The sequence below is a fragment of the Triticum aestivum genome, chromosome 2B, assembly GCF_018294505.1.
Source record: "Triticum aestivum cultivar Chinese Spring chromosome 2B, IWGSC CS RefSeq v2.1, whole genome shotgun sequence".
NCBI classification, from domain to species: Eukaryota; Viridiplantae; Streptophyta; class Magnoliopsida; order Poales; family Poaceae; genus Triticum; species Triticum aestivum.
In genome coordinates this window covers 614,387,927-614,406,531 of record NC_057798.1, presented here as the reverse complement: position 1 = coordinate 614,406,531, position 18,605 = coordinate 614,387,927, and the positions used below count along the sequence as shown (strand labels likewise).

The window sequence follows — 18,605 nt, the reverse complement described above, 5'->3', positions numbered from 1 at the left end:
CTATCATTTTTCTTTTTCTTCTTTTTAGAGGGACTAGGTCCATCTACATTATTTCTTTGAGAGTCTTGCTCAATTCTCTTAGGGTGGCTTTCAGGATACAAAGGTTCCTGAGTCATTTTACCCATTCTACTAGCCACTCTAACAGCAAAATCATGTTTATTATTTAATTCATCAAGCAAATCACTTTGAGCTTTAAGTACTTGTTCTACTTGAGTGGTGACCATAGAAGCATGTTTACTAGTGAGTTTAAGTTCACCCTTAACTCTAGCCATATAACCACTCGAGTGTCCAATCATATAAGCATTACTTTTTAATTGTCTACCAACATAAGCATTGAAATTTTCTTGTCTAGCCATAAAGTCTTCAAATTCATCCAAGCATTGGCTAGCAAACTTAGTAGACGGGATTTCAACTTTATCATATCTATAGAGAGAATTTACCTTTACTACCTGTGTCGGGTTATCAAGACCATGTATTTCTTCAATAGGTGGTATATTAAGGTCATGTATTTCTTCAGCAGGAGGTAAATTCTTAACATCCTCAGATTTAATACCTTTCTCTTTCATAGATTTCTTTGCCTCTTGCATATCTTTAGGATTGAGAAATAGAACACCCCTTTTCTTCGGAGTTGGTTTAGGAATTGGCTCAAGAATTGGCTCGGGAAGTGTCCAATTATTTTCATTAGTCAACATATTATTCAATAGCAATTTAGCTTGATCGACTGTTCTTTCCCTGAAAACACAATCAACACAACTATCCAAGTGGTCTTTGGAAGCATCAGTTAATCCATTATAAAAGATATCAAGTATTTCATTTTTCTTAAGAGGATGATCAGGCATAGCATTAAGTAACTAGAGAAGCCTCCCCCAAGCTTGTGGGAGACTCTCTTCTTCAATTTGCACAAAATTGTATATTTCCCTCAAGGCAGCTTGTTTCTTTTGAGCGGGGAAATATTTAGTAGAGAAGTAATAAATCATATCCTGGGGACTACGCACACAACCAGGAGCAAGAGAATTAAACCATGTTTTAGCATCACCCTTTAATGAGAACGGAAATAACTTAAGGATATAGTAGTAACAAATTTTTTCCTCATGAGTGAATAGGGTGGCTATATCATTCAATTTAGTAAGATGTGCCATATAAGTTTTAGATTCATAGACATAAAAAGGATCAGATTCAACCAAAGTAATTAACTCGGGATTGATAGAGAAATCATAATCCTTATCAAAAATACAGATAGGTAAAGTAGCAAAAGCAGGGTCATATTTCATTCTAGCATTCAAAGAATTTTTTCCAGCTTAGCTAATAGTCTCTTAAGATCATATCTATCTTTGCAAGCAAAAAGGTCTCTAGCATTTTCTTCATCCATAACATAACCCTCAGGCACCTCAGGCAATTCATACCTAGGGGGAGAATCTTCATCATCTATTTCATCAATATTATCTGTTTCAGTAATTTCATTCTCTCTAACCCTAGGAAGTTGTTCATCAAGAAATTCACCTAATGGCACAGTACTATCAAGCATAGAAGTAGTTTCATCATAAGCATCATGCATAGCAGAAGTGGCATCATCAATAACATGCAACAACTCAGAATCAATAACAGGTGTAGGTGTCACAAACTTACTCATAACACAAGGTGAATCAAGTGCAGAGCTAGATGGCAGTTCGTTACCTCCCCTCGTAGTTGAGGAAAAAATCTTGGTTCTTTCATCTTTCAAGTTCCTCATAGTAATCAATAGATATACATCCCAAGTGACTCAAAGAATAGAGCTATGCTCCCCGGCAACGGCGCCAGAAAATAGTCTTGATAACCCACAAGTATAGGGGATCACAACCGTTTTGGAGGGTAGAGTATTCAACCCAAATTTATTGATTCAACACAAGGGGAGCCAAAGAGTATTCTCAAGTATTAGCAGTTGAGTTGTCAATTCAACCACACCTGAAAGACTTAATATCTACAGCAAAGTATTTATTAGCAAAGTAGTATGGAAGTAACGGTAACGGTGGCAAAAGTAACAGTACTAGTTTTTGTAGCAATAGTAACATTGGCAACTAAAAAATAACTAAGCAAAGATCAATATGTGAAAAGCTCGTAGGCAATAGATCAATGATGGATAATTATGTTGGATGTGATTCCTCATGGAACAGTTATAACATAGGGTGACATAGAACTAGCTCCAGTTGATCAATGTAATGTAGGCACGTATTCCTAATATAGTCATACATGCTTATGGAAAAGAACTTGCATGACATCTTTTGTCCTACCCTCCCGTGGAAGCGGGGTCCTATTGGAAACTAAGGGATATTAAGGCCTCCTTTTAATACAGTACCGGGCGAAAGCATTAACACTTAGTGAATACATGAACTCCTCAAACTACGGTCATCACCGGGAGTGGTCCCGATTATTGTCACTTCGGGGTTACCTGATCATGCAACCTCTTGAGCATGCGTTGGTTTTCCCTTGAAGAGGAAAGGGTGATGCACCAAAGTAGCGTAAGTATTTCCCTCAAATTTTGAGAACCAATGTATCAATCCAGTAGGAGACTACACGCAAGTCGCCTAGTACCTGCACAAACAATCAAGAACCTTGCAACCAACGCGATAAAGGGGTTGTCAATCCCTTTACAGCCACTTGCAAAAGTGAGATCTGATAAAGATAATAAGATAAATATTTTTGGTATTTTTGTTGTATAGATTGGAAAATAAAGATTGCAAAATAAATAGTAAACTAGAATTGTAGATTGGAACCTTATATGATGTAAAGTAGACCCAGGGGGCACATGTTTCACTAGTGGCTTCTCTCATGATAGCATGTATTACGGTGGGTGAACAAATTACTACAGAGCAATTGATAGAAAAGTGCATAGTTATGATGACATCTAAGGCAATGATCATGAATATAGGCATCACGTCCGTGTCAAGTAGACCGAAACGATTCTGCATCTACTACTATTACTCCACATATCGGCTGCTATCCAGCATGCATCTAGAGTATTAAGTTCATAAGAACGGAGTAACGCATTAGGCAAGATGACATGATGTAGAGGGATAAACTCAAGCAATATGATATAAACCCCATCTTTTTATCCTCGATGGCAACAATACAATACGTGTAGTTTCCCTTTCTGTCACTGGGATCAAGCACCGCAAGATTGAACCCAAAGCTAAGCACTTCTCCGGTTGCAAGAAAGATCAATCTAGTAGGCCAAACTAAACCGATAATTCGAAGAGACTTGCAAAGATATCAAATCATGCACATAAGAATTCAGAGAAAAAACAAATAATATTCAAATAATCAAGTTCATAAACACACAATTCATCGGATCTCGGCAAACACACCGCAAAAGAGTATTACATCGGATAGATCTCCAAGAACATCGAGGAGAACTTTGTATTGAGATCCAAAGAGAGAGAAGAAGCCATCTAGCTAATAACTATGGACCCGAAGGTCTGTCGTAAACTACTCACACATCATTGGAGAGGCTATGGTGTTGATGTAGAAGCCCTCCATGATTGAATCCCCCTCCGGTAGATTGCCGGAAAAGGCCCCAAGATGGGATCTCACGGGTATAGAAGGTTGCGACGGTGGAAAGGTGGTTTCGTGGCTCTCATGGATGTTTTCAGGGTATAAGAGTATATATAGGCGAAAGAAATAGGTCGGTGGAGCTACAAGGGGCCCACGAGGGTGGGGGCGCGCCTACCCCCTGGGCGCTCCCTCCTGCCTCGTGGCCGCCTCGTTGCGTCTCTGACTTCCACTCCAAGTCTCCTGGATTGCGTTTGTTCCAAGAAAGATCCTCGCAAAGGTTTCGTTCCGTTTGGATTCCGTTTGATATTCCTTTTCTTCGAAACACTTAAATAGGCAAAAAAACAACAATTTGCACTGGGCCTTCGGTTAATAGGTTAGTCCCAAAAATAATATAAAAGAGCTTATTAAAGCCCATTAAACATCCAAAACAGATAATATAATAGCATGGAACAATAAAAAATTACAGATACGTTGGAGACGTATCAAGCACCCCCAAGCTTAATTCATGCTCGTCCTCGAGTAGGTAAATGATAAAAACTGAATTTTTGATGTGGAATGCTACCTACCTAACATAATTTTCAATGTAATTCTTTTTATTGTGGCATGAATGTTTAGATGCAAAAGATTCTAGAAAAAGTTTTAATATTGACATAAAATAGTAATACTTCAAGCATGCTAACCAAGCAATTATGTCTTATCAAAATAACATAGCCAAAGAAAGCTCATCCCTACAAAATCATATAGTTTGGCCATGCTTTATTTTCATCACACAAAATGCTCCCATCATGCACAACCCCGATGACAAGCCAAGCAATTGTTTCATACTTAGCCTTTTCAAACTCTTTCAACTTTCACGCAATATATGAGCGCGAGCCATGGACATAACACTATGGGTGGAATAGCATATGATGATGGAGGTTATACGAGAAGACAAAAAAAGGAGAAAGTCTCACATGGACGCGGCTAATCAACGGGTTATGGAGATGCCCATCAATTGATGTCAATGCGAGGAGTAGGGATTGCCATGCAACTGATGCACTAGAGCTATAAATATATGAAAGCTCATCAAAAGAAACAAAGTGGGTGTGCATCCAACTTGCTTGCTCACGAATACCTAGGGCATTTTGAGGAAGCCCATCATTGGAATATACAAGCCAAGTTCTATAATGAAAAATTCCCACTAGTATATGAAAGTGACAAAATAAGAGACTCTCTATCATGAAGATCATGGTGCTACATTGAAGCACAAGTGTGGAAAAAGTATAGTAACATTGCCCCTTCTATCTTTTTCTCTCTTTTTTGTATTTTTTGTTTGGGCTTCTTTGGCCTCTTTTTTTATTTGCGCTTCATTGGCCTCTCTTTTTTCGTCCAGAGTCTCATCCCGACTTGTGGGGGAATCATAGTCTCCATCATCCTTTCCTCACATGGGACAATGCTCTAATAATGAAAATCATCACACTTTTATTTACTTACAACTCAAGAATTACTACTCGATACTTAGAACAAAATATGACTCTATGTGAATGCCTCTAGCGGTGTACCGAGATGTGCAATGAATCAAGAGCGACATGTATGAAAGAATTATGAACGTGGCTTTGCCACAAATACGATGTCAACTACATGATCATGCAAAGCAATATGACAATGATGGAGCGTGTCATAATAAACAGAATGGTGGAAAGTTGCATGGCAATATATCTCGGAATGGCTATGGAAATGCCATAATAGGTAGGCATGGTGGCTGTTTTGAGGAAGATATAAGGAGGCTTATGTGTGATAGAGCGTATCATATCACAGGGTTTGTATGCACCGGTGAAGTTTGCACCAACTCTCAAGGTGAGAAAGGGCAATGCACGGTACCGAAGAGGCTAGCAATGATGGAAGGGTGAGAGTGCGTATAATCCATGGACTCAACATTAGTCATAAAGAACTCACATACTTATTGCAAAAATATACAAGTCATCAAAACTAAGCACTGCACGCATGCTCCTAGAGGGATAGATTGGTAGGAAAAGACCATTGCTCGTCCCCGATCGCCACTCATAAGGAAAGCAATCAAAGAACACCCCATGCTTCAAATCTGTCACACAATGTTTACCATACATGCATGGTACGGGACTTGCAATCCTTAACACAAGTATTTCTCAATTCCACAATGACCCAACTAGCATGACTCTAACATTACCACCTTTATATCTCAAAACAACTATCAAGTAACAAACTTCTCATAGTATTTAATGCACTTTATATGAAAGTTTTTATTACACCCAACTTGGATGCCTATCATATTAGGACTAATTTTATAGCCAAAGCAAATTACCATGCCGTTCTAAAAGACTCTCAAAATAATATAAGCGAAGCGTGAGCTGTCAATAATTTCAATAAAATAAAACCACCACCGTGCTCTAAAAAGATATAAGTGAAGCACTAGAGCAAAATTATCTAGCTCGAAAGATATAAGTGAAGCACATAGAGTATTCTAATAAATTCTGATTCATGTGTGTCTCTCCCAAAAGGTGTGTACATCAAGGATGATTGTGGTAAACTAAAAGGCAAACACTCAAATCATACAAGACGCTCCAAGCAAAACACATATCATGTGATGAATAAAAATATAGCCTCAAATAAAGTTACCGGTAGACGAAGACGAAAGAGGAGATGCCTTCCGGGGCAGCCCCAAGATTAGGCTTTTAGTTGTCCTTAAATTTTACCTTGGGGTGACTTGGGAATCCCCAAGCTTAGGCTCTTTCCACTCCTTGTTCCAAATACATTAAATATTTACTCAAAAACTTGAAAACTTCACAACACAAAACTCAGACAGAAAATGTCACGAGCTCCGTTAGTATAAGAAAACAAATCACCACCTTAAGATACTGTAGTGAACTCATTCTTTGTTTATAATGGTGTTAAACCTACTGTATTCCAATTTCTCTATGGTTTATACCCCCCGATACTAGCCATAGATTCATCAAAATAAGCAAACAACATATCAAAAACAGAATCTGTCAAGACAGAATAGTCTGTAGCAATATGTATCAAAGGTATACTTCTGTAACTCCATAAATTCTGAAATAAATTTGTGGGCGTGAGGAATTTGTCTATTACTCATCTTCAAAAAGAATCAACCTAAAAGTACTCTCTAGTAAAAAATGCCATCTAATCTCGTGAGCGCTAAAGTTTCTATTTTTTACAGCAAGATTGCAAAGACTTCACTCAAGTCTTCCCCACGGTTCTACTTGGCACAAACACTAATTAAAACATAAAACCACATCTAAAAAGAATCTAGATGAATTATTTATTACTAAATATAAACAAAAATCAAGGAACAAAAATAAAATTGGGTTACCTCCCAACAAGCGCTATCGTTTAACGCCCCTAGCTAGGCATAAAAACAAGAATAGATCTAGGTATTGTCATCTTTGGTATGCAATCCATAAGTGGCTCTCATAATAGATTTATAAGGCAATTTAATTTTCTTCCTAGGAAAACGTCCCATGCCTTTCCTTAATGAAAATTGGAATCTAATATTTCCTTCTTTTATATCAATAATTGCACCAGTTGTTCTAAGGAAAGGTCTACCAAGAATAATAGGACATGTAGGATTGCAGTCTATATCAAGAACAATGAAATCTACAGGCACATAATTCCTATTTGCAACAATAAGAACATCATTAATCCTTCCCATAGGTTTCTTAATGGTGGAATCCGCAAGATGGAAATTTAAAGAACAATCATCAAATTCACGGAAACCTAGCACATCACCCAAATCACATAAGGCATAGAATTCATAATCTTTAATATTAATTTTAATAGTAGGTTCCCACTCATCATAAAGTTTTCTAGGGATAGAAACTTCTAATTCAAGCTTTTCTTCATAGGATTGCATTAATGCATCAACGATATGTTTGGTAAAAGCTTTATTTTGATTATAAGCATGAGGAGAATTTAACACGGACTGCAACAAGGAAATATAATCTATCAAAGAACAATTATCATAATTAAATTTCTTAAAATCCAAAATAGTGGGTTCATTGCTATGTATAGTTTTGACCTCTTCAATCCCACTTTTACCAATTTTCGTATCAAGATCTAAAAACTCCGAATCATTGGGACACCAAAGTTGACTCATCTCCAGTCCCATCTTTATCAAGATTCATATAAACAAAGATTTAATAGGAGACACATCAATCACTTTTAGATCGTCATTATTAGTATCATGAAAACTAGAAGAACACGCTTTCACAAAGCAATCTTATTTAGCACATATCCTAGCGGTTCTTTCTTTGCACTCATCAATGGAAATTCTCATGGCGTTGAGAGACTCATTGATATCATGCTTAGGTGGAATAGATCTAAGTTTCAAAGAATCAACATCAAGAGAAATTCTATCCACGTTCCTAGCCAACTCATCAATCTTAGGCAATTTTTCTTCAAGCAAAGCATTGAAATTCTTTTGCAAAATCATAAATTTTTTAACACTAGTCTCAAAGTAAGAGGGCATCTTATTAAAATTTCCATAAGAGTTGTTGTAGGAATTACCATAATTATTAGAGGAATTACTAGGGAACATCCTAGACTTAAAATTTCCTCTATACGCATTGTTACCAAAATTGTTCCTACCAACAAAATTCACATCCATAGATTCATTATTATTCTCAATCAAGGTGGACAAAGGCATATCATTAGGATCAGAAGAAACACTTTTACTAGCAAACAATTTCATAAGTTCATCTATCTTTCCACTTAAAACATTAATCTCTTCAATAGCATGAACTTTTTTACTAGTGGATCTTTCGGTGTGCCATTGAGAATAATTAACCATAATATTATCTAGGAGTTTAGTAGCTTCTCCTAAAGTGATTTCCATAAAAGTGCCTCCCATGGCCAAATATAAAAGAATTCTAGAAGCAAAATTCAACCCAGCATAAACTTTTTGTATAATCATCCATAAATTCAAACCATGTGTAGGGCAATTACGTATCATTAATTTCATCCTCTCCCAAGCTTGTGCAAAATGCTCATGCTCAAGTTGCTTAAAATTCATAATATCGTTTCTAAGAGAGATGGTCTTAGCAGGAGGAAAATACTTAGAGATAAAAGCATCTTTGCACTTATTCCATGAATCAATACTATTTTTAGGCAAAGAAGAGAACCAAGTTTTAGCATGATCTCTAAGCGAAAACGGAAATAGCTTCAATTTAACAATATCATTTCCACATCTTTCTTATTTTGCATATCACACAAATCAACAAAGTTGTTTAGATGGGTAGCGGCATCTTCACTAGGAAGGCCAGAAAACTGATCTTTCATAACAAGATTCAACAAAGCGGTATTGATTTCACAAGATTCAGCATCAGTAGTAGGAGCAATCGGAGTGCCGATAAAATCATTATTGTTGGTATTGGAAAAGTCACACAATTTAGTATTATCTTGAGCCATCATGACAAACAATCAATCCAACACAGAAGCAAACAAGAAGCAAGCGAAAAGAGGCGAACGGAAAAGGGTGAATAAAACAGCAAAGCTGAAGTGGGGGCGAGGAAAAAGAGAGGCAAATGGCAAATAATGTAATGCGAGGGATAAGAGTTTGTGATGGGTACTTCGTATGTCTTGACTTGGCGTAGATCTCCCCGGCAACGGCACCAAAAATCCTTCTTGCTACCTCTTGAGCATGTGTTGGTTTTCCCTTGAAGAGGAAAGGGTGATGCAGCAAAGTAGCGTAAGTATTTCCCTCAGTTTTTGAGAACCAAGGTATCAATCCAGTAGGAGACTACACACAAGTCGCCTAGTACCTGCACAAACAATCAAGAACTTTGCAACCAACGCGATAAAGGGGTTGTCAATCCCTTCATGGCCACTTGCAAAAGAGATATCTTATAAAGATAATAAGATAAATATTTTTGGTATTTTTGTTGTATAGATTGGAAAATAAAGATTGCAAAAGAAATAGTAAACTAGAATTGTAGATTGGAAACTTATATGATGTAAAGTAGACCTGGGGGCCATAGGTTTCACTAGTGGCTTCTTTCACGATAGCATGTATTACGGTGGGTGAACAAATTACTGCTGAGCAATTGATAGAAAAGTGCATAGTTATGATGATATCTAAGGCACTGCATGAATATAGGCATCACGCCCGTGTCAAGTAGACCGAAACGATTCTGCATTTACTACTATTACTCCACACATCAACCGCTATCCAGCATGCATCTAGAGTATTAAGTTCATAAGAACGGAGTAACGCATTAGGCAAGATGACATGATGTAGGGGGATAAACTCAAGCAATATGATATAAACCCCATCTTTTTATCCTCGGTGGCAACAATACAATATGTGTTGTTTCCTTTTCTGTCACTGGGATCGAGAACCGCAAGATTGAACCCAAAGCTAAGCACTTCTCCCATTGCAAGAAAGATCAATCTAGTAGGCCAAACTGAACCGATAATTCGAAGACTTGCAAAGATATCAAATCATGCATATAAGAATTCAGAGAAGAACCAAATAATATTCATAGATAATCAAGTTTATAAACCCACAATTCATCGGATCTCGGCAAACACACCGCAAAAGAGTATTACATCGGATAGATCTCCAGGAACACCGAGGAGAACTTTGTATTGAGATCCAAAGAGAGAGAAGAAGCCATCTAGCTAATAATGATGGACCCGAAGGTCTGTGGTAAACTACTCACACATCATCGGAGAGGATATGGTGTTGATGTAGAAGCCCTCTGTGATCGAATCCCCCTCCGGCAGATCGCCGGAAAAGGCCCCAAGATGGGATCTCACGGGTACAGAAGGTTGCGGGGTGGAAAAGTGGTTTCGTGGCTCTCCTGGATGTTTTCGGGGTATAAGAGTATATATATAGGCGAAAGAAGTAGGTCGGTGGAGCTACGAGGGGCCCACGAGGGTGGGGGCGCGCCTACCCCCCTGGGTGCGCCCTCCTGCCTCGTGGCTGCCTTGTTGCGTCATTGACTTCCACTCCAAGTCTCCTGGATTGCGTTTGTTCCAAGAAAGATCCTCATGAAGGTTTCGTTCTGTTTGGATTTCGTTTGATATTCCTTTTTTGCGAAACACTGAAATAGGCAAAAAAAAACAGCAATTCGCACTGGGCCTTTGGTTAATAGGTTAGTCCTAAAAATAATATAAAAGAGCTTATTAAAGCCCATTAAACATCCAAAACAGATAATATAATAGCATGGAACAATAAAAAATTACAGATACGTTGGAGACGTATCAGATCATAACACATAGTAGGTGACTATTGACTTGCAAGATAGGATCAAGAACTTACATATATTTGTGAAAACATAATAGGTTCAGATCTGAAATCATAGCACTCGGGCCCTAGTGACAAACATTAAGCATAGAAAAGTCATAACAACATCAATCTTAGAACATAATGGATACTAGGGATCAAACCCTAACAAAACTAACTCGATTACATGGTAAATCTCATCCAACCCATCATCGTCCAACAAGCCTACGATGAGATTACTCACGCACGGCGGTGAGCATCATGAAATTGGTGATGGAGGATAGCTGATGATGACGATGGCGATGGATTCCCCTCTCCGGAGCCCCGAACGGACTTCATACCAGCCCTCCGGAGGAAGATTAGGGCTTGGCGGCGGCTCCGTTTCGTAAAACGCAATGAATCCTTCTCTCTGATTTTTTTCCTCCCCGAAAGTGAATATATGGAGTTGGGGTTGAGGCCGGTGGAGTCCCAGGGGGCCCACGAGGCAGGGGCGCGCCCCCGGGGGGGGGGGTGTGCCCTGCACCCTCATGGACAGGGTGTGGGCCCCCGATGCTGATTCTTTCGCCAATATTTTTCATTAATTCCAAAACGTGTCTATGTGGATTTTCAGGTCATTCCAAGAACTTTTATTTCTGCACAAAAATAACACCATGGCAGTTCTGCTGAAAACAGCGTCAGTCCGGGTTAGTTCCATTCAAATCATGCAAGTTATAGTCCAAAACAAGGGCAAAAGTGTTTGGAAAAGTAGATACGTTGGAGACGTATCAATTACGCTCTCAGAATTGTACAGATTTACTTCAAAATCCGTACCATCATGGGTCCTTAGGTGAATTTTCTTTGTTTCGAAACTTTTATGGTCTTCAGAACCCATCCTCTCCAAGACACAGCGTCTTGCATGGCATGGGATAAGCTAGTCGAATTGTAAAAGATGAAAATCACACATTGAAAAATAGTTGAAGTCGTGCTTAATTACGAAAAAAACAGTTGTCGTCGTTGCGTACTGTTTCAACATCGAAGGTCTCTGGAGCTTAATGCTGAAGCGCCGATCTTCGTCTAGGTGAGGCGTGTCGCATAGACCTCGGTCGTCGTTGCACTAGTCGCACTCCCCCGGGAGACTTTCGTCGTCCGAGTACGACATTTCCTAGGTTCATAATTCAAAGATTAAACTTGTACAATTAAATATATATACTACAAAAACTAAATTAGATCATTATTATTCATCATGGGTTGACTATCGGTCTGCCGAGTCTTTTCTTCAAAACTCTTAGCTCACGTGGAGTATACATTCGATCGTTGGTGATGATCGCTCCTCCTTTCGTCCCCGAGTGCATTACACCAAAATGTCTAGCACACGGGAATGAAGGAGAAATGACCCCCACGACAACAGTTGGGATTCTTCGTCCTCTCATATATGGTGGAGCCTCGACACACTTAAAGTGAACCTGAAACATCGTTTAATTATCTTTCTAGAAAATACAGGCCACTCGATATTTCCTACATATTCTAGCACAAGTCATGCCAAAATTTATGGAAAAATCCGGCATGACCTTTGCTAAAAAAGGATATATCGAGCACCTGAAATTTGCTGGAACGGAAATTAATCAACACTCCGGCAAAACATAGGCCACTCGGAGGTGTAACCTGCAAACATGACCGGCCACTTGGGCAAGCACATATCCTATTTGAGCAACACAAGATATACATGTTTTTATATACATCATATGCGCATTCGAACTTGATGGATATTGCATTTCAATGGTTGAAAATATGAACAAAAACATTTCAAAATATCTTATAGGATTCATATTGACATGGAGATTTGGCAGGTCTCACCTCGAGGTCGGAGGGGGTCGGTGATGGGGACGACGGTGGGGACGATGGAGGGGCTCTTTGATTTCTGCAAAAACAAAAACCCTATAAGCTATCAACTATTCAAATGCATACGCCTTGCATAGTGAGGTCCAATTTGAGCATTCAAAATAGGAGTACTTCTCCAATTTGAGCATTCGATAAGCAAAACCAAATCGTAAAATATATAAGTATTCAAATTAGCATGCATTCAATAAGCAAAACTAAATTATCTCTCGCGTCTGTACATTGTCGAATATTATCACTAATACATCCCGAATAGTATCATACATATAAGATCACTAATACAACTAAAACCCTAGCGAACGACGGGTATCGGTGTGGGCCGTGGACACCCAAAGAGAACGAACCATCACAAGATCATAGCTCCAGTGAGATCCCTGAAGAACCTGCGAGGTGTTGGAGAACCTGCCCTTCAACACAGCCATGTAGCGACGGACATGCTCATCCTCCTCGCTGACATGATGACGTACCACCTCAGCGGGGTCCTCAAGCCTCTGCACCGTCACTGGCCCACGCGACCACCACCAAAGAAGGTTTGGGTCAACGACGGGTTGGCTCCTCACCAAGCTGTGCCCCCCGGTAGGTAGCACCTCCCAGTACCAGCCCGGCGGAGCCCAGTCCCGGACATGACCCCTCTGATCAAGCAGGTGTCCTCTGCCAAGTCGACAACGAGGATGCGGGATAGGCATCATTGACGTCGATGCGGGAATAATTGCTTTAACTAAAAAAGTAACAACAAATGTGACATGTTCAACTAGTTCTATTAATTCAACTAGTTCTTACTAAAAATAAACTTACTATAAATAAAAATAAACTAGTTCTTACTAAAAATAAACTAGTTCAACTAGTTCTATTAATTTTCTTACTAAAAATACACTAGTTCTATTAATTCAACTAGTTCTTGCTAAAAATAAACTAGTTCAACTAGTTCTATTAATTTTCTTACTAATTCTATTAAACTCTTACTAAAAATAGTAAAAAACTACATTATACAATAGTAAAAAAATACAGTAAAAACTGAAAAAAATAGAGATGGAGGGAGGAGGGGGAGGGAGGAGGGAGGAGAGAGGATGAGGGGGAGGAGGCCGGTGGGATCGGAGGAGGGAGGAGGACAGAGGGAAGAGGGGAGGGAGGAGGAAGGAGAGAGGAGGGGGCGGCCGGAGGAGGAGGAGGGAGGGGCGGTGGGAGAAGGGCTGCCGGCAGAGGAGGGAGGAGGGACGAGGGGGCGGCTTGAGGAGGAGGGAGGATGGGGTGGTCGGAGGAGGGAGGGGAGGAGGGAGGAGGGAAGAGGAGGGACGAATGGAGTACCTCGGTGGAGGAGTAGCACGGCGATGGCGGCAGTGGACGACGGGTATCGGCGCGGGCGAGGTGACTGGGAGGGAGAGTTAGTGAGAGTGTCGAGCGCGTGGGGAGGGTAATATAAGGTTAGTAGTAGCGCGGTTTGGTGGAAAACGCTACTTCTATGGAGCGTAGCAGTAGCGCTGGGTACGGATACGCGCTACTGCTAAGTTGGACTAGCCATCTGCGCCCAGTACAAACATAGCAGCAGCGCGTTTTGCTAGCACGCGTTATTGCTAAAAATCATAGCAGTAGTGCGGTTTATTTTACACACGCTACTACTAAGTAGCAGTAGCGCACAAATTTTTCCAACGCTACTGCTAAGATGTTGTGTATAAAGTTTTCCCTAGTACTGGTTGAGGGACACTCTCTCTGGATGAGAAGAGATAACAGAAAGATAGGCACGGAGTAAGGAAGGTGAATGATGCATCTAAATAATGGAGAGCAAAACAATATAAGTCAAAGAAAGAAAAGGGATGAAAAGAAAAAAAACACAAACAAACCCGAAGATGCCCTGATAAGACGCTTTTCCTCACGAATCTCTTGACACCGATGACGTGCTTTAGCAGGATCGAGAGATTAATCTACAAAAATAGCTGAGCCAACAAAAGAAAGAATTAAGAAATACCACATAAGAACAAATGAAGTCATACCAAAAGGAACAATAAAAACACATCTTACCAAGCATGGAAGAACCCATCGCAGAACTATCAACGGCAAAAATGGACACATTGAACATATAAAGGATGAGCCATAACGCCCAACTAGCGGCCATGGCCACGTCTCCTCTTTTGCAATGAATAGAGCGAGCGAAGGGCCACATCGAGCGTGCGAGGCTGCGAGCGAAGGGCCACATCCAGCGAACGAAGGGGCCGAGCCAGCGTCCACCTACAACGTCGCAACCTCAGTCGCCTCCCCTTCTCCCACCTAAGGAACCCTAGCCGCCGCGGCCTCCTCCTCCTCCCAGGTCCCACCTCAGCCGCCTCCCACATCCCCCCTCTCCCTCTCCCCCCGTCTTGTCTGCTCCGGGTGCGGAGGCGAGCTTCTCGGCGATTGTGGCGCTGGCTCGAGGCGGGCACGCAGCCACTCCTTCTCTCCCTTCCACCGCCGCTCGTCGCAGCTCCGCCTCCCCGCCTAGCAGCGGCCAGAGAAGGGCTGCTCCGCCGCCCCGCCTCATCTCCTCTTCCTCTCATTCTGAGGGCGCCAGGAGCATGGCCTCAATCTGGAGCAGGAGAGGCCGGGAGTGATATGGGAGCAGCTCGGCTCCACCCCGATGGTGACCGATGCGCTCAGACTTGTGGCCCGGTCTCGCCGCCGCGCGCAGTCCACCTCTCCCCGCAGGCATGCCGGCCACCTCCCCACCTGACGCACATCTTCCCCATGGGGCAATGGAACACGGTGAGCAGCAGGTAGGAGCGTGCGGTGCTGAGAAGGCCGGCTCCGTCCTGCTCTTGTGCCACCGCCGACCCACCCGAGAAGCCCGTCCACACACCCGTCGGCTCCTCCTCAGCTCGTTCCCATCTCTGGCAGGCAGGTGAGCTCCTGCTTCCTCTCCCTGTTTCCCTTTGATTTTGTGCTGGCGTTGTACTGTGTGTTTATGTTGTTGCTTTGTGAGATATGGCTACTACTTGTGCTGCTACATGTGTGTGTTGCTGGTTCTGGTGCTGCAAAGCCTGGCTGCTGTTTGTCCTGACGCTTTGTGCTACTAGTTGCTGCTGGTTGCTTGTGTTGCTGGTATGTGCTACACTGCTGCTACTTGCTGTTTGTTGCTTCCTTGTTTGGTTATTTGTGAAACTGAAATTCTTTGTGAAAAGAAAATTTTGAAGATAAGGCTATAAGCTGATGAGCTGACCTTCATTTCCATTTTTTATTTAATAATTGATGAAGGATATGTCATATATTCAGTTGCTAACATTTTCTCTCTATGGTATAAGAGAGGCTTCGGACGTGAAGGCAGTAGCACGCAGCGCCAGATCGAGCGCACATACCTTGACGACAAGAGACCAGTACACTTAACAAGCCCCAAAATACTACTATGTGATTAGTTAAATTCAGTGCTGTAGTGATGCCTTTGTTCTTCAGTTAAATTTTTTTAGTACGAGGAACCAGTAGTGTCCCCTCTGTTCTTCAGTTAAATTCAGTTGATACATTATGGTATTTACAACAACTCCATGTTATCTTGTTTTGTGTTGCAGCGAGTTCCACGCATTTTGAAGCTACGACCGCTAGAAACCAGTGAAGAATGAAGAAAGGAGGATCTACCAGCAGCTTCGAGTAGGAGGATGAGATCTTGATGGAGTTCATGTTTCAGCAACCGTAGTAGCGCATCCTCTGACCTCGACCTAGGTTAGCTCCTTCTTTAAGTGATGTTAGTCGGTCAGCTTTCTCTACCTAGCTCCATGCGGCAGCCTGGCCAGCTGCCTTGTTCTCTCCACTTAATCCTTGCTATTTGTAGGCCAGAGCCAAATTTAGTTTTTTCTGCATTCAACTGCAGGCTCTTTAATGTATTTTAGTAAGTGGAATCTGACTTCTCATGGTTTGCCTAAACAATGGTTAGTCTATTGTACAATTGAACTAGGTCCATGGCTTTAAGAAATTGAGCGAAACCTACTTTTTCAGGCTTTAAACCCAATCATTCATATTTGTTGCGACCAAATGTTCTGTTATAACTTTAAAATTGAAAACCAAGTTTCCCTGGACAATTATACTTTTTTGTGAGCTTATTATTCACAAGTTATAGTAATATGCTATTATGGGCTTTGCTCCAACATGATAAGGAGGAAAGAACTGCAGGCTATATTGTTCGTTGACATTCATGATCATTACACACCAAGCTTACATTCAGGCTATATTTTGTCTCAATTTTTTTGACATTTGAATAAATAAAAAATGGCCGCGGGTGCAAATGCACCCGGGAGCCGAATTGATTTTCCGAAGTACTTTAAGTAATAAAGCGCCTTTTATTGAAAAATAGTCCGATTTGTTTTTGTTTATCCATATACAACATCATGTCCGAGTTCATCATCTTCTGATACTGGAAGAGGATGCACTATAAGTTATAAAGCAAGAAAGTAAAACATGGATTTCATTTACTTGAGAGAAGATCTGGCCATGATATACTGCTACGTGCCAGACTATAAGTTCAACAAATGATCACGAGCTTAGTGTTTGCCGTTTATGATGCCAATTTTGGAGATACTGTGTCCCGTTTTTGGAAAAATATTCTGTTCAACTACATACTAATACAGGAAGTTTTCCCATTCTTTTTTCTTTTTCCATTTGGGTAAGGCCTATATATATAGTGTTACCTTAGTGGCAAATTTGTATGGTATTTTTATTGCTTCTTTGCTAGATCATGGATCACATTCACAATATCAATTTGTAGCCTAGCTTCCAATACTTGCTTACAATGTTTTTCTCTTTGTGACCAGTCCGCCGTGATGGAAAACGTAATATTCCAACAAAAGTGCTTCCGGATGCTACGATGAGATAGCGCTTGGCCTTCCAAGCGCAGCTAACTCAACACACAAGGCAAGGACCTCGAGGCAAGTGTTTAATTCTATCCATTGAGTACCAGCTAAATAATGAACTTGCAAAGACATTAATATCCATCTATGTCTATGAAACTGCCCGAGGCTGAAGATTGGCTGGCAGACGAACCTCTTAAATACATGGAAGTCTCTTACAACAAAGTGCTGCAAGACATCAATTATGATAAGTTGTAGTTGGTTGAACAAAAAGTAATTCTCTGGAACACGAGCTGAAAGAAAAAGATGGAATCATAGACTATTTGAGGAGCAGCTGGTGGATGATGTCTATGGAAGACATTTCTGCTTTTGCCAATCACAACCCGCCGCAACACACCCACCATGAAGAGCAGCTTAGATGATGAGGTAATTTTCGACACGCTGGTACATGCTCTACGTAATCTAAATACTGCATATCTTAGTTACCATAAGCTGGGTGATCAAAGCTATCTATATGATGCACCTCTGCCTATTAGCTAATCTCATCCCTTTCTTTTGGCCTATGTTCTTATTTGACAAAGCTGAAGGAAGCACGTCCAGATTGGTACTCTGGATGGTGAGGTTAGATTAATTGACCACAATTTCTATTGACTTTTCCTGTACACAATGTTCACAAGTTCATGTATTAAGTACATTTTAGCGTGTCACTTGTGTTTACTCCTTTTTTAATGCAAGTTTACAGCTACTCGGAGTTCCTAATTGCAGACTCAACTATCTTGACCTACCGATGATCTAATTTGTGGCATTATTACCTTAAGAAAATATTTGCATTTAATTTCCTTTGTATATAGGGGTATAAGTTCTTACCAAATGTACTCAAATATACAATTATTAAAAAAATGTAAATATTTTCAACACGGACATGGTTTTAAACGGGTCTTTGCGCCATTTGGCGCAACTGGTCATCTAGTGACCATAATGGCCCAGTCAACCGAAGATGGAGAGGATACCAAAAGAGGAACCTCCGGCGCAACAGTAGACATAGCAGAACACGAAGGCCGCTCCCCTCACTACCACAGCAAAATCAACACACAACATAGAAGATTCGGCCACAATGGCAGGAACAACACATCAGCCACTCC

At 40.8% G+C, this 18,605-nt stretch overlaps 1 long non-coding RNA gene across 4 annotated transcripts; it reads left to right on the top strand.

Moving 5' to 3' along the window:
* Window positions 1-14,806: 14,806 nt before the first annotated feature.
* Window positions 14,807-18,222, top strand: LOC123046298 (uncharacterized). Of its 4 annotated transcripts, XR_006422117.1 has the most exons (4): window positions 14,807-15,730; window positions 15,931-16,002; window positions 16,192-16,342; window positions 17,428-18,222. It is a non-coding gene; the product is annotated as an uncharacterized lncRNA (long non-coding RNA). The 4 variants fall into 4 exon arrangements; XR_006422115.1 differs by having other exon boundaries at window positions 15,931-16,342; XR_006422116.1 differs by having other exon boundaries at window positions 14,807-16,002.
* Window positions 18,223-18,605: the final 383 nt, after the last annotated feature.